This window comes from Schistocerca americana, chromosome 4 (assembly GCF_021461395.2).
Source record: "Schistocerca americana isolate TAMUIC-IGC-003095 chromosome 4, iqSchAmer2.1, whole genome shotgun sequence".
Classification (NCBI taxonomy): domain Eukaryota; kingdom Metazoa; phylum Arthropoda; class Insecta; order Orthoptera; family Acrididae; genus Schistocerca; species Schistocerca americana.
This window is the reverse complement of record NC_060122.1, coordinates 589,358,069-589,373,538: the sequence shown is the minus strand read 5'-3', so window position 1 is coordinate 589,373,538 and position 15,470 is coordinate 589,358,069. Positions and strand designations below refer to the sequence as shown.

The following is a 15,470-nucleotide window of genomic DNA, read 5'->3' as shown; positions in this document are numbered from 1 at the left end:
TACAAGTCTTTCAATTTAACGCCACTTTGGTGACTTGCATGTCGATGGGGATGAAATGATGATGATTAGGGCAACACAAAACCCATTTCCTGAGTGGAGAAATTCTCCAACCCAGCTGGGAATTGAACCCAGGCCCTTAGGATTGACATTCTGTCAAGCTGACCACTCAGCTACTGGGGTGGACAGCAAAACTGATGACCTTGGGTACTTCCTTACCTTCTTCTTGTATCTGGAACAAGCATGCCCCCAGCCCCTGGGACTTTACTATAACCAGTTGGTATTTTCCGATGGTGCAGTGTGACTTCATTCATTACCTGGAGAAATTTCAGTTAGTTGCACTGTGTGAGTACTTCACCAATTTGTGTCATTAGCTGCTGTGCTGTTATTTTGCTGCCCAAAGGTTGGCTCCACTACAGCATAAACCATGGCATTGTTGCCACATGTCAGCCGCTGCTGCAGCTGACTGTTTCTGATCGTGTTCAGCAAAGGGCCTTGTAATGGTGGATTGTAATTCACTTGTGCATTGAAATTACTCCTGTTATTTAGAAAAATTCTTTTAAATCATTTGTTTTTTCCATACTTGTTACCTCTGGGTATGTGTCTTTGCTGTTGTGTGTACCACTCTTGCTGTGTGTTTAGATCACATTTTACTGACTGATTTACATAACTATGTTGTTGTTGTGCCTGATTTTCTGTTGCTCTATTGGCTACAGGCCTCTCCTCATAGATTAAGTCAATAGAATCCAGCACTGACAGAAAATATTCAGTGTCATGGTTTGGCATTGTGACTAATTTTTCTCTAATGTGCGATGGTAAAAGATTTTTCACATGTCTACCTGTGATATTGGGTTTGTCTAGTAGCATGTCTTGTTCAGAAGTATCCAAGTAGGCTACCGTATTTGCCATTTAATGGTACGAGATTGAAAACCTTGCAGCTGAGTCTTTCTTGCACTGCCTCAGACCAGTATTTTTCGAGGAAAGCTCATTCAAATTCAGTATTAGTGCTGCATTGTTTGGCCACTTCAGTTGCCAATAAAAGAATGTCACCTGCATATATTCCGCGACAAATCTTATTTTCTGTGCTTCTGTCCAGTTGCGTGGAAATACATGATGAAAAGCACTGATAAATGCTAATGGATTCATTCTTTTACCTTCAGTAGTGAATGTAGGAAACTGTGGATGTCTCAACAAACCTTTGTCCGCAAGAATAGTTGTTTGACACATGGCATTTTCGGTCATATTTATGTTGTTACTGTAGTTACCTGTAATTCCGGTTGGTAATTGTTCAGGTCTTAGAGTTTTGGCTATATTTACATTTTGCACTCTACAACTGTCACTGATACCTGCTGTGGGATTCAGGACAATTTGTGAATAAATACCAACAGGTTGTGGTTTGTTCACTGCAGCCTGTGTATTATTTATGTGCATATTTCAAGATCCAGTAATATTTCCTTCTAAAATGTTGCAAATCCTATCTTCTGCAGCTTGCAGGTTAATGTTTACCTTGTTCACAATTTCATTTTCTTTTCTCTGAATAGCCTTTTCTAGTTTGTCTGTGCAGAACTTACAATCAGTTACTAACTTATCTGTAAATGTATTACCCTTATTCAATGTACCTACTTCAGCTTGACTAATGATATCACTCAGATTTTCATTTATCTTCTCTCTCTCCTTCTTAGCACATGCTGAGTCAATTTCTAAAGTTGCTACTCTTAAATTAAATCAAACAGTGGAACATCCAGGATGGAATGTAACAGTATTAGAGAAGGAAAGTTGCTACTCACCATATAGTGGAGATGCTGAGTCGCGAGAGGCACAACAAAAAGATTCACACAATTATAGCTTTCAGCCATTAACGCCTTTGTCAGCAATAGACACACACACACACACACACACACACACACACACACACCGGCCACAAATGTCCAGCCACACAGGACACCCTACTGTAGCCAGTTACTGTGGCAACAATGAAAGAATCTCGGTTCTTGTAGACCAACATCTTCAACCTGTTACCTGGAACCTAACCTCCTATATAAAAGATACCAACCATTTTCTCCACTGACTCTCCACAGTCCCTGACCCTTTACCACATGGTGCACTGCTCGTCACTATTGATGCCACCTCCCTGTACACTAGCATTCCTAATGCCCATGGCCTTATTGCTATTGAACACTAACTTCCCAGACACCCTATGGATTCCAAACCAACAACCTCCTTCCTAGTCTCCATGACCAACTATATCCTCACTCACAATTACTTCTCCTTTGAAGGCATTACCTACAAACAAATCTGGGGTACAGTTATGGGCACTCACATGGCACCATCCTATGCCAACCTATTCATGGGACATCTAGAGGAATCCTTCCTAAAAACCCAGCATCCTAAACCCCTCACCTGGTTCAGATTCATTGATGAAATTTTTGCTATCTGGATTGAAGGTAAGGACACCCTATTCACATCCCTCCAGAACCTCCTTCACCTGGTCCTACTCAACCCAACAAGCCACCTTCCTAGATGTTGACCCCCACCTCAGAGATGACTACATCAGTACCTCTGTCCATATCAAACCTACGAACCACCAGCAATACCTCCACTTCTACAGCTGCCACCCATTCCATACCAAGAAATCCCTTCTGTATAGCCTAGCCACCCGTGATCATCACATCTGCAGTGACGAGCAGTCCCTCTCAAAACATACTGAGGGTCTCAATGAAGTCTTCACTAACCGTAATCATCCTCCCAACCTTGTACAAAAACAATTCTCCTGTACCTTATCTTTCCAGTCTCCCACCACCTCCCAAAGTCCCACAGTCCGGCCACAGAGGAGCATTCCCCTCGTATCTCAGTACCACCCGGGACAGGAGCAACTGAATTGCATTCTCTGCCATGGTTTTGATTACCTCTTGTCATGCCCTGAAATGAGAAATGTCCTGCCCACTATCCTTCCCACCCCTCCTAGAGTGGTATTCCGCTGTCCACTGAACCTACACAATATACTCGTCCATCCTTACACAAACCCTGCTCCCAATCCCTTACCTCATGGCTCATACCCCTGTAATAGACCTAGATGCAAGACTTGTCCCATACATCCTCCTACCACCACCTACTCCAGTCCGGTCACTAACATCATCTACCCCTGTGATACCAGTCATGTGTTTTACAAACTATGCTGCAATCACTGTGCTGTATTCTATGTAGGCATGACAACCAACAAACTGTCTGTCCACATGGTCACTGACAAAGTGTGGCCAAAAAACAAGTGGACCACCCTGTTGCTGAACACGCTACCAAACATGATATCCCTGCTTCATAGCCTGTGCCATATGTATCCTTCCCACCAACACCAGATTTTCTGAATTATGCAATATAGACTCACTTCTATAGATGATTTTTTTAGATTAATTATTCATTCCATAGACCCACAAAAGAGGGGATCCTCCTGGGTGTGGAACATGTCAGATAAACACATTACAAAAATGAAATTAGAGAAACTTGAATTTCATTAATTTTAATGATCCTCAGTCAATAAACAGTAAAATTATGTACATGAATTAAAATTAAACGTCTAATATTTACAGGTTTAATACTTACTTCTGCTTTCATTAAATCCATCATTCACACAGTAGTTACATGGCTATTACAACCAAGTATTGTCAAAAATTAAAGTAAATTATTCATTTCAATGATCCTCAGTTAAGAACAGTCAAATTATGCCCATACATCCATCATTCACGCAGCAGGTAGTTACTTGACTGTTACAACCAAGCATTGTCAAAAATTAAAGTATAATAAATTTTCATTAAAATGGTCTACTGCAATTGTTGAGAAATTCATGGATGGATTAGAAGGAGTTGGCCACCAAAAATTCTTTTAAATTATGTTTAAATTGTGCCTTGTCTGAAACTAAACTCTTAATGGTTGCTGGTACCTTATTGAAAATATACATTGCTGAATAATGGACTCCTTTCTGGGCAAGAGTAAGTGATTGTAAATCTTTATGTATATTGTTTTTATTCCTAGTATTGATACTGTGTACTAAGCAGTCAGTTGGAAAAAGAAGTGTATTATTTACAACAAACTTCATTAAGGAATAAATATACTGAGAAGCTGTGGTTAGTATGCGCAATTCTTTGAATAGGTTTCGATATGATGTTCTTGGATTTACACTACACATTACTCTTATTATATGCTTCTGTACTCTAAAAATGTTTTCTGGGTTTGTGGAGTTACCCCAAAACATGATACCACATGGCATAATGGAGTGAAAATAAGCAAAATATGCCAGTTTTTTTATATTTTATCTCCTATGTCTGACATCATTCACATTGCAAACACTGACTTGTTTAGGCGCTTTAGGAGTTCGTTAGTATTTTGCTCCCGACTGAATTTATTATCCAGTTGTAATCCCAAGAATTTTACACTCTCAACTTCTGCTATTCCCATGCCATAATATTTTACACACACACTAGAAGGAAATCTCTTGGAAGTTCTGAACAGCATATAGTGGGTCTTTTCAAAGTTTAATGACAGTCAATTGGCTATGAACCACTTATTAATGTCAGTAATAATTTGATTACCTGCCCATTCTAAATTTATATTTGATTTACTATTTATTGCAATGTTTGTATCATCTGCATATGACAAACTTGGCTTCTGGTAATGTTAAGTCATTAATATACGCAAGAAAAAGTAGTGGACCTAGTATGGAACCTTGGGGAACACCACATGTAATTTCTTCCCAGTCAGATGATGTCTGATTGTCTACTTCTGAAGTGTTATGTAATGACACACTTTGTTTTCTATTAGTAAGATATGACTGCAATCACTTTGCAGCACTACTAGTGATGCCATAATATTTTAATTTACTTAAAAGAGTGCTGTGATTCACACAGTCAAAAGCCTTAGACAGGTCACAGAATATGCCAGTTGGCTCTAATTTGTTGTCTAATGAATTAAGGACATTTTCACTGTAAGTATAAATAGCCTTCTACATATCAAAACACTTAAGAAACCGAAACTGTGACTTCGACAGTATGTTATTTTCACTAAGGTGCATAATGTAGATGCTTGGACATAACCATTTCAAAAATTTTGAAAAAGCTGGCACAAGTGAGATCAGTCCGTAATTTGACAGCATTTCTTTGTCCCATTTCTTGTGGAGAGGTATAACTTCAATCTGGAAATGTTCCTGTGATAAGTGATTGATTACACAAATAACTTAAGATATGACTAAGCTCACATGAACACTCTTTCATTAACTTTGTTGATGTGTTATCATAACAACTAGAATGCTTTGATTTCAAGGACTTTATGATGGATTCTATTTCTTTGGGTGAAGTAAGTGAAAATTCCATTTTACTGAGATTGCTTGTGTGCACTGGTCTCAGATATTCCATTGCATTATTTACTGAACCTGACAACCCCATGCTGTCAGTAACAGAGACAAAATGCTTGTTTAAATGGTTTGCAACACAACATGCATTTGTTACCAGGGTACTGCACGTATTGTTATGCATACCTCAATGACATACTCATTTTTTCCTCCTCTGACAGAGAACACGAACTCCACCTGGCCAGGATAAAGGACCTATCGATACATAACAGAGTCAACATCAATAATGACAAGTCACAACTTCAATGTATTGCTGTCACTTTTATGGGGTACACCGTTTCCTCCGAAGGTACATGCCTCCCTCAGGAGTGGGTTGACTGCATTTGCAATCTACCTCTTCCAGTGTCATTTCGCAAATTAAGCCGGTTTTTAGGAACTATCAATATCTACCATTGTGGCCTACCAATGGAGCCAGGCATTCGAGCCCCTCTGATTGATGCATTGGCTAGTAAACAAACCTCTGGCAATCACCAGGTATAGTGGTCTGCCAACATGGTGAGAGCTTTTGAAGATCTTAAATCAGTGTTAGCCCACCCTTTGCATCTCTATTGCAGCAGATGTGAGTGATTTCACAGTTGGTGCAGTCCTCCAACAGCAGGTCCATGACATGACTCAGCCACTTTGGATTTTTTTACAAAAAATTACCCATGGCTCAATGTTAATGTTCAGCATTTGACAGAGAATTGCTTGTGGTGTATTAACTGTAAAATATTTCTGCACAGACATTGAAGGAAGGTACGTAAGAATTTTCACAGATCATTGCCCCCTCATGGAGGCTACCTGTAACTGTGCTGTTGATGTTCCTCCACGTGGGTCTCAGCAGATGGACTTCATTTGCCAATATGCAACAGACATCTGTTACATCCGAGATTCAGAAAATGTGGTGGCCAGCTACCTACCACATATCAATGCAATTTCATCCCCCATCAGTTTCGATGAATTGGCCCACTTACAGGACAATGATACCAAACTGCACAACTCAGACAGGACCAGCTACTTCCCTCCAGATCGTTTCCTGCAACCTGCTGGTCTCGATCAGCCCACTATGGAGTGTAATTTCCATGGGCACTGCCCAACCTATTGTTATGGCAGCACTGTATTGCCAAGTATTCACTATGTTACATAAGCTTTCATATCCTGGTGCTAAGGCTTCTATGTGCCTTGTTACAGAATGCTTGGTGTGACCAGGTGTGAAGAGGGATTCTCGTACTTGGGCTCATGCTTGTTTACAGAGCTAGCGCAGCAAAGTCGGCAGGCACACACAGCTCCCTCAAGGTAAATTCGACATCCTGTAAGGCTGCATCCAACATGTGCACCTGGACCTCATAGGACCGTTATCTATGCCTGATGGTTTCAGGTATATCCTGTATATCATCGACCGTGTTACACGTAGGGTGGAGGTGATACCTCTGCAGAACATACAGTGGATTCTGTAGCACGAAGAACTGTGTCCTCCTAGATAGCTCAATTCGGCTGCCCTACAAATCACCACCGACCAGGAAAGGCTGTTTGAATCCCTGCTGTTTAATGAATTCTGCAAGCTCTGTGGGGAGGACAGATTATGCAGTATGGCTTACCACCAACAGAGCAATGGACTGGCTGCGTGTTGGCACAGGACTCTGAAAGTGGCCGTCTTTGCAACAGTGGTGAGCAGTCTGATGCCCTTCCCTGGGTTACTTTAGGAGTATCCATGGCTTATAAGACAGACCTCCAGGCTTCACTTGCAGAGCTCCTGTATGGTGAGACTCTAACTTCCCTGCAGAGTTTGTGAACGATGAAGCAACCATCAACCTACCTGACCTCTCCTCTATAGTTGAGCATGTCCAATTGCACACAGACATGATCCCCATGACCCCTCCATGACCACATACCCATCCTAAGGTTTTTCTGCATTCGGCACTGGAATCTTGTGAGTTCATTATGTTACAGGATGACACACTCAAACTGGCATTACCTTACTCTGACCTGCGCCGAGTACTGGCTTGCATGGACAATACTATTGACATTCTCATCAATGGCCATCGGCAGACAGTTTCTCTTCACCATGTGAAACCAGCCTGAATGATTGAGGAATCTGTACCACAACCTTTCAAGTCAAATGCTCCTCCGTCAATCTACATCCACTGTCAATGAAATTTGCATCTTAATGCCTCTGAGTGTCCATATGATGAGCTTTCCTTACAGCTCCTGAAGGGATCCATCTTCATTCTCAACGTAGGCAACACTTCACACGAGTCCACACCCATATCACATATCACCATTCTGTGCACAGTCCTATCCCAAATGGGGTGAATACCGCTGGCATAGCAACAATGTTCAGCTCCAACAGGATGCTCAAGATTTGTGTCCCTCTCTCTGCCTGTATTTCAATGCCGACATCTTCTGTGCCAGTCCAGTTCACACGTGCAGGTCGACCAGTCCATCCTTCCCATCCGATAGCAGACTATACCATTGCTAATCCACCCTGCACAAGCAGTCCGATAGCTCTATCAATTGGCAAACAACCCACAACACCACTAGACAGGAAGACACCCAAGTCCTTCCTGCATTGCTCTGCACTCCCAGGGGTGTGTGTGTGGGTGTGTGTGTGGGTGGGGGGGCCTCTGTGGTGACCATCAACTGCCAGTAACTGCTGCCTGCCAACTGCAGAGTAAATGGTTGAAATGGTTGGACTCAGTGTCCTGGCGTGTGTTTTTGGACTCTGGTGATGACGTTTGAGTTGTGATTTCCTGTACTGTTTTTTCTGTGTCTGGTGTAATTATACGAGCCTTAATAAAAGAAACTGATCATAATCAGTTGGAGTTTTCTGTGCATGGTCAGTCACTACAGCTAGAAAACCCACAGGTTAATGGAGTGTTAGCTTTAAGTCAACAGAAGTATACCAGCTATTGGAAAGGTTCAGTATTACAGATTATGAAACAGTGAAACCCCCTATTGAAACTAAATGCAATTACCTAAGTGAAAAGAAAATAAGCCTGATGATGTACCTTATTAAGCAATAAGTGGTACCAAAACTTAATGTTTTTGTCAGTACTTATAAAACCAGATATTTCTTTCAGTCCTAGGTATTCAATCCACTTTAATAATTCTTATTCTGACAAATATAGAAAAAGTGATAAGAGATTTTTCAACCATTTGAAGGAAACAATGACTTACTGTCTAAACTTCACAAAAGCAGAATTTCTCTCTTAATTTTCATTAGTTCTGCCCTTTCATTGTTCACATACACTAAGTGTTGCCTGTTGTTTAGGTATGATTTAATCAAAGTAAGTGGTTTCTCTGCAAACCATAATATTCTAATTTTTTAACAAGAATCTCATGTGATTCTGGATCAAATGCTTTGCTTAATTCTATGAGTGTTGCACACATGGTCATTTTCCTTTCAAAAGTATTGTGGATTTCTGTAATCAGGCTTTCAATAGCTTTTATGGTTGACTGATTAGTTCTAAATCCAAAGTGGCTGTCATTAAGTAATTTATTGCTCTCAAAATACACGTAAATCTGTGTGTGTGTGAACAGCTTTCTATGGTTTTGGCCAGTATTGGAACAATTGATATTGGTCGATAGTTATCTGGTATTTCTGTGTCTCCCTTTTTGTAAATGGGGAGTGTAACTGTGATTTTAAAGTAATTAGGGAAAATGCCATTGTCAAGGATTTTATTTGCAAGGTAGAGTAGAGGAGTTCTAATTTCCTTAATAATAGCATTTATCACAAAGTTACTGACTCCATACTTGTCTGCTGTTCTAGAGTTGTTCTGTTTTATTCTGTAACTGCAAAAGAAAAGCTTCCGCATCAGTAAACCATCACTTTTTGGTACATGGGCATTTACTGAATTTATGAAGTGTTTGTTGAGAGTGTTACATTTAATTGGGTTACTGATTTCTTCCTTTCCCATCTTTACCTCACTTTTAACTACGTTCCAGGGAGCTTTACATTTGTTTTTAGTATTTAAAATATACTCTTCATTTGCTTTCATTTTTGCTGCTTTATTTTCAGATTTGTATATTTTTCTTAAATTTATTTATCTATTCTTGTTTTCTTGCCTACCTTCACTTCTACTCTTCAGCATGAGTAAGAGGATTCTGGTTTTATTGAGGTGTGGGGTGTCTCACTTTTTTTTATGTTGTGGTTTATGTATATTGCTAGGGTTACATCTCTTAGTAATAAGAGGGCAGTTGCTTCTAATGTATTTTTTATATTGGATGTGAATGCAGGAAAACTTTCATTTATATCTTTGTCAATAGTTAGTATTCAAGCCCATTTCATTCTACTCAGTTAATTCCCCATTATTTCATAGTGCTCTTCCTTGAGAGCTCTATATGTAGATAGCATCCTGGTATCATCAAGTGCCAGATTTCCAATTTTGAGCCATGTGCCATCATAGTCAGGTAGTCTTAATTAGATGATTTCCCACTCTACTTGATTCCTACAAACATTGCTAATTATATTGTCAAGGCATGCTTCCATTCTGATTGGTTTTTCATTAAGCAGTAGCAATTCATTGATCTTAAGATATTTAGGATGTGTACCACTGTTTTCTCTTTATTCTTGCATCTGTATTAATGTCTGCTATCATAAATGTTTTATATTGGTTATATTTGGCAGTCAGTAAGATTAATTAAGAGAGTTTTTCTGTTAATATTGCATCAGAAGCTGCAGGTGTATTGAGCATGTCATAACCAAATACGAATAGTTGTAGTGACATTTACATATTGACTAAAATGTTTGTATGCCATGATTTGTAACTAATTTATGCTTTTTTTCGTATAGTTCAATAATTGTCACCCATAATTTTACATAAATATTCTCTCTCTTTTAAGCAGAAATTCATGCTGTTTGTTTTCCTTATATTCAGTGTAAATTTATTGCACGATTGCTAACTACAAACATTCTTTAGTATTTCATTTGCATTCTCTACTAAATGCTCTGCTGTCATCAGCAAAACTACTTGCTCCATGTCTAACATTATCTGGAAAGTCATTGATCTATATCTGAAACAATATAGGTTTTAAGACATTCCCCAAGGGACTGATAAATTTTTTACTAAGAATTTTGTTTCATTGGGAATCTGTGGTACCTCTACATTTTGTACCCTGTTTCTGAAATATTCTTGGAACCAGTCATTGGCATTTCATCTTATTTCTAATCAGTTTAGTTTTTTCAGTAGAATTTTATGGGTAACAGGATTAATGGCTTGTGACAGATCCAAAACTATGCCTGTAACACATTCATCCTTTTTACAGATTCTATTATTCTTGAGACTTACAATGGTACAGAAATGGACTTGCTGTTTTCTGTATCTTTCACATCATCTTTCTCTAGTAGACGCACAATTCTTACCTGTTTCAGAAACTATGAAAAGTTACCTGGGCTGAAAAACCTGATTTATTTTGTCAGTTAATGAGGATGTACACTGCCCATGCATTCAGTTAAGTACATAGTTTGCCATTTTATGAAATGCAGTTGACTTCTTTACATTTTTAATTTTTATATTGTTTCTCTTACTTTGTACTCTGTGGTGGGTTATGACAACATTAGATGTTCCATGTAATTTTTTCCCAAAACTATTTTGGAAATTGTTGTTATGGTTTCTCTGCTATAGCTAAAAGATACTCATTTACAAAATTTTCTACTTTCTGTAGATGATTTATTGACCTAACCCTGCATCTTATCTGTACCTGTTCTATTTCTGTATTTGTGTTCTTGTTTTACATCCTTCCAGTCTGGGACACCTTCATTTTCGACATTAATTACTGTTTTGGCTTTTGCTGACTTTTTTGCAGCAAGCAATACCCTCCTGTAAATCTTTTTTTTATCTCTGAACATTGACTAACTATGGAGTTTTCCTATGGGACAGAGATTTCAAGGTGTGGGAGAACTTCCAAGTAGCTTTTGTTATCCATTCCTTTTATTACACACTGCTATTTATGTTGATACATTTTGAGATGACTACTTAACATTTGGTTTAAATGTTGTACAGAACTTTGTGAGTTTTGTAGAATATTGTTTTTTCTATACTGTATGTCTCATATTTGGTTCAACAGTACCCTCAAAAAATCTTAAATTTTTAGTTTTTAAAAGGGTGTTTCATAGGCCTGCATTCTTGTGGGCTTATCAAATGCAGCTTTTTCATTTAATAATTGGCAGTCATTATCATTGAGTCCAAAATCTTTTACATGTACAACACAGAATTTTCTGACTATATTTGCAACAATGTCATTGATTACTGATGCTGAGGTGCGTTGTGTAATTATAATTCCAAGTACACTACTAATTTTGATTTCTTTTATTTTTACAATAGACCTATTTCAGATGAATTGCCATCATCAGATTACCTGTAATGGTACATAATTCTAGTACATTATTTTACATTATTTCTAATTTTATGCATAATTTATTGTCTCTTACATTTTACAGTTTAGTGTGGAATATCTTGTATTTTATATGCTTAAAACTAAGAATGGTAAAATTAATATAAAGCATCAAATTCAGCAACTTTAGAAAATTAGAAATAATGTGCCAAAATCATGTACCATTACTTACAGATAATGCAATGATAGCAATTCAGCTGAAACAGGTCTATTAAAATCAACCGGACTTGGCAGTATACTTGTAAATATAATTATATAATGTATATCTAAAAACAAAGATGATGAGACTTACCAAACAAAAGCGCTGGCAGGTCGATAGACACACAAACAAACACAAACATACACACAAAATTCAAGCTTTCGCAACAAACCGTTGCTTCATCAGGAAAGAGGGAAGGAGAGGGAAAGACAAAAGGATGTGGGTTTTAAGGGAGAGGGTAAGGAGTCATTCCAATCCCGGGAGTGGAAAGACTTACCTTAGGGGGAAAAGAGGACAGGTATACACTCTCACACACACACATATCCGTCTGCACATACACAGACACAAGCAGACATTTGTAAAGGCAAAGAGTTTGGGCAGAGATGTCAGTCGAGGCAGAAGTAAAGAGGCAAAGACGTTGAAAGACAGGTGAGGTATGAGTGGCGGCAACTTGAAATTAGCGGAGGTTGAGGCATGGCGGATAACGAGAAGAGAGGATATACTGAAGGGCAAGTTCCCATCTCCGGAGTTCTGACAGGTTGGTGTTAGTGGGAAGTATCCAGATAACCCGGACGGTGTAACACTGTGCCAAGATGTGCTGGCCGTGCACCAAGGCATGTTTAGCCACAGGGTGATCCTCATTACCAACAAACACTGTCTGCCTGTGTCCATTCATGTGAATGGACAGTTTGTTGCTGGTCATTCCCACATAGAAAGCTTCACAGTGTAGGCAGGTCAGCTGGTAAATCACGTGGGTGCTTTCACACGTGGCTCTGCCTTTGATCGTGTACACCTTCCTGGTTACAGGACTGGAGTAGGTGGTGGTGGGAGGGTGCATGGGACAGGTTTTACACCGGGGGCAGTTACAAGGGTAGGAGCCAGAGGGTAGGGAAGGTGGTTTGGGGATTTCATAAGGATGAACTAAGAGGTTAGGAAGGTTAGGTGGACGGCGGAAAGACACTCTTGGTGGAGTGGGGAGGATTTCATGAAGGATGGATCTCATTTCAGGGCAGGATTTGAGGAAGTCATATCCCTGCTGGAGAGCCACATTCAGAGTCTGATCCAGTCCCGGAAAGTATCCTGTCACAAGTGGGGCACTTTTGGGGTTCTTCTGTGGGAGGTTCTGGGTTTGAAGGGATGAGGATGTGGCTCTGGTTATTTGCTTCTGTACCAGGTTGGGAGGGTAGTTGCGGGATGCAAAAGCTGTTTTCAGGTTGTTGGTGTAATGGTTCAGGAATTCCGGACTGGAGCAGATTCGTTTGCCACAAAGACCTAGGCTGTAGGGAAGGGACCGTTTGATGTGGAATGGGTGGCAGCTGTCATAATGAAGGTACTGTTGCTTGTTGGTGGGTTTGATGTGGACGGACGTGTGAAGCTGGCCATTGGACAGATGGAGGTCAACGTCAAGGAAAGTGGCATGGGATTTAGAGTAGGACCAGGTGAATCTGATGGAACCAAAGGCGTTGAGGTTGGAGAGGAAATTCTGGAGTTCTTCTTCACTGTGAGTCCAGATCATGAAGATGTCATCAATAAATCTGTACCAAACTTTGGGTTTGCAGGCCTGGGTAACCAAGAAGGCTTCCTCTAAGTGACCCATGAATAGGTTGGCGTACGAGGGGGCCTTCCTTGTACCCATGGATGTTCCCTTTAATTGTTGGTAGGTCTGGCCTTCAAAAGTGAAGAATTTGTGGGTCAGGATGAAGCTGGCTAAGGTAATGAGGAAAGAGGTTTTAGGTAGGGTGGCAGGTGACCGGCGTGAAAGGAAGTGCTCCATCGCAGCGAGGCCCTGGGCGTGCGGAATATTTGTGTATAAGGAAGTGGCATCAACGGTTACAAGGATGGTTTCCGGGGGTAACAGATTGGGTAAGGTATCCAGGCGTTCGAGAAAGTGTTTGGTGTCTTTGATGAAGGATGGGAGACTGCATGTAATGGGTTGAAGGTGTTGATCTACGTAGGCAGAGATACGTTCTGTGGGGGCTTGGTAACCAGCTACAATGGGGCGGGCGGGATGATTGGGTTTGTGAATTTTAGGAAGAAGGTAGAAGGTAGGGGTGTGGGGTGTCAGTGGGGTCAGGCGGTTGATGGTATCATGTGAAAGGTTTTGTAAGGGGCCTAAGGTTCTGAGGATCCTTGAAGCTCTGCCTGGACCTCAGGAATGGAATTACCTTGGCAAACTTTGAATGTGGTGTTGTGTGAAAGCTGACGCAGTCCCTCAACCACATACTCCCAATGATCAAGTACCACTGTCGTAGAACCCTTGTCCGCCGGAAGAATGACGATGGAACGGTCAGCCTTCAGATCACGGATAGCTTGGGCTTCAGCAGTGGTGATGTTGGGAGTAGGATTAAGGTTTTTTATGAAGGATTGAGAGGCAAGGCTGGAAGTCAGAAATTCCTGGAAGGTTTGGAGGGGGTGATTTTGAGGAAGAGGAGGTGGGTCCCGCTGTATTTTATTCTTTGTTGACTGAATGTTTTCATAAAAGATGGTTAGGTTTGTATCCGCTGTTCCTTTTCTTCATGGCTTATTTTTTACTCTGATGCCTGATAAGCAAGCTTTTTGCTGTGAAATCTCTTTTCTGAGCTGTATGGAAATGTTTTTGCACCACTTCTGATTTTTTAAAGTAAGGAAACATGTTGGCGTTTATTCTAGAAAAGACTTAATCTTTCTACCAATGACAACAGCTAGTTGACCATGCATGGCACAAGACCCACAACTCAAACAACCTCCTCCACATTCCAGTCATGTTCAGTTGTAGACCTCAGCTTATGAAGCCTCATTTATCAATAGTCCCAATTGGTACCAGTGTAACACGCCTGAAATCATCCATCACCAGCATCATCCAGAGATCTGCATTAATACACTCTGCAGCACTATCAAGGCATGGTTTATCATTGTTCCAGAATAACTCAACAAAACACTATGTTGTCCCAGTTCTGGTAAGCTGTCTTGTCCAGTTCACCACCTGTCCAATCCCTGTTGAAGTGTTTCCCATCCCACCCACTATTACTATCAAACTCGTTTGTGAAATCTCTACATAAAGGACTTAAGCCCTCTATCACTTGACTTATCCCAGCATTTGGTTTAAAAATGCCAGTACCTGAAGCTACTACCCCAACACTTTGTGCAGCTGGGTGCTTTCATGTCACCCATGGCTGCTTCCTAGCAGCAGTACTTCCTTCTTCCTAATATTTGTCACAACCCTGGGCTTTCTGATCCCTGCTGGTGGCTGCTCCATGTTTCTTGCACCTACTTCTAACTGAGACACTTCTTTACTTGACACCTGTGTTATGTATGTACAATATAACAGTCAGACCTCATCCTCTTCATCCCCACCTTTCTGCTAGTTGTCAATTGACAACCATCTTTGACCTCTCATCTTCCATGATCCTTAGCAGTTCTTTACTTGCTTGATCCAATTATTCTTGAAAGGCAAAGACTTTCTCTCCATCTTTCTTAATCAAATGAATTCTAATGTACATAATGCAGTTCCAGGGAGGGGATGGC

At 40.3% G+C, this 15,470-nt stretch overlaps 1 protein-coding gene across 1 annotated transcript in view; it reads left to right on the top strand.

The window, feature by feature from the left end:
- Positions 1–15,470, top strand: part of LOC124613635 — a 117,312-nt gene that overhangs the window by 63,806 nt on the left and 38,036 nt on the right. The window lies entirely within an intron of this gene.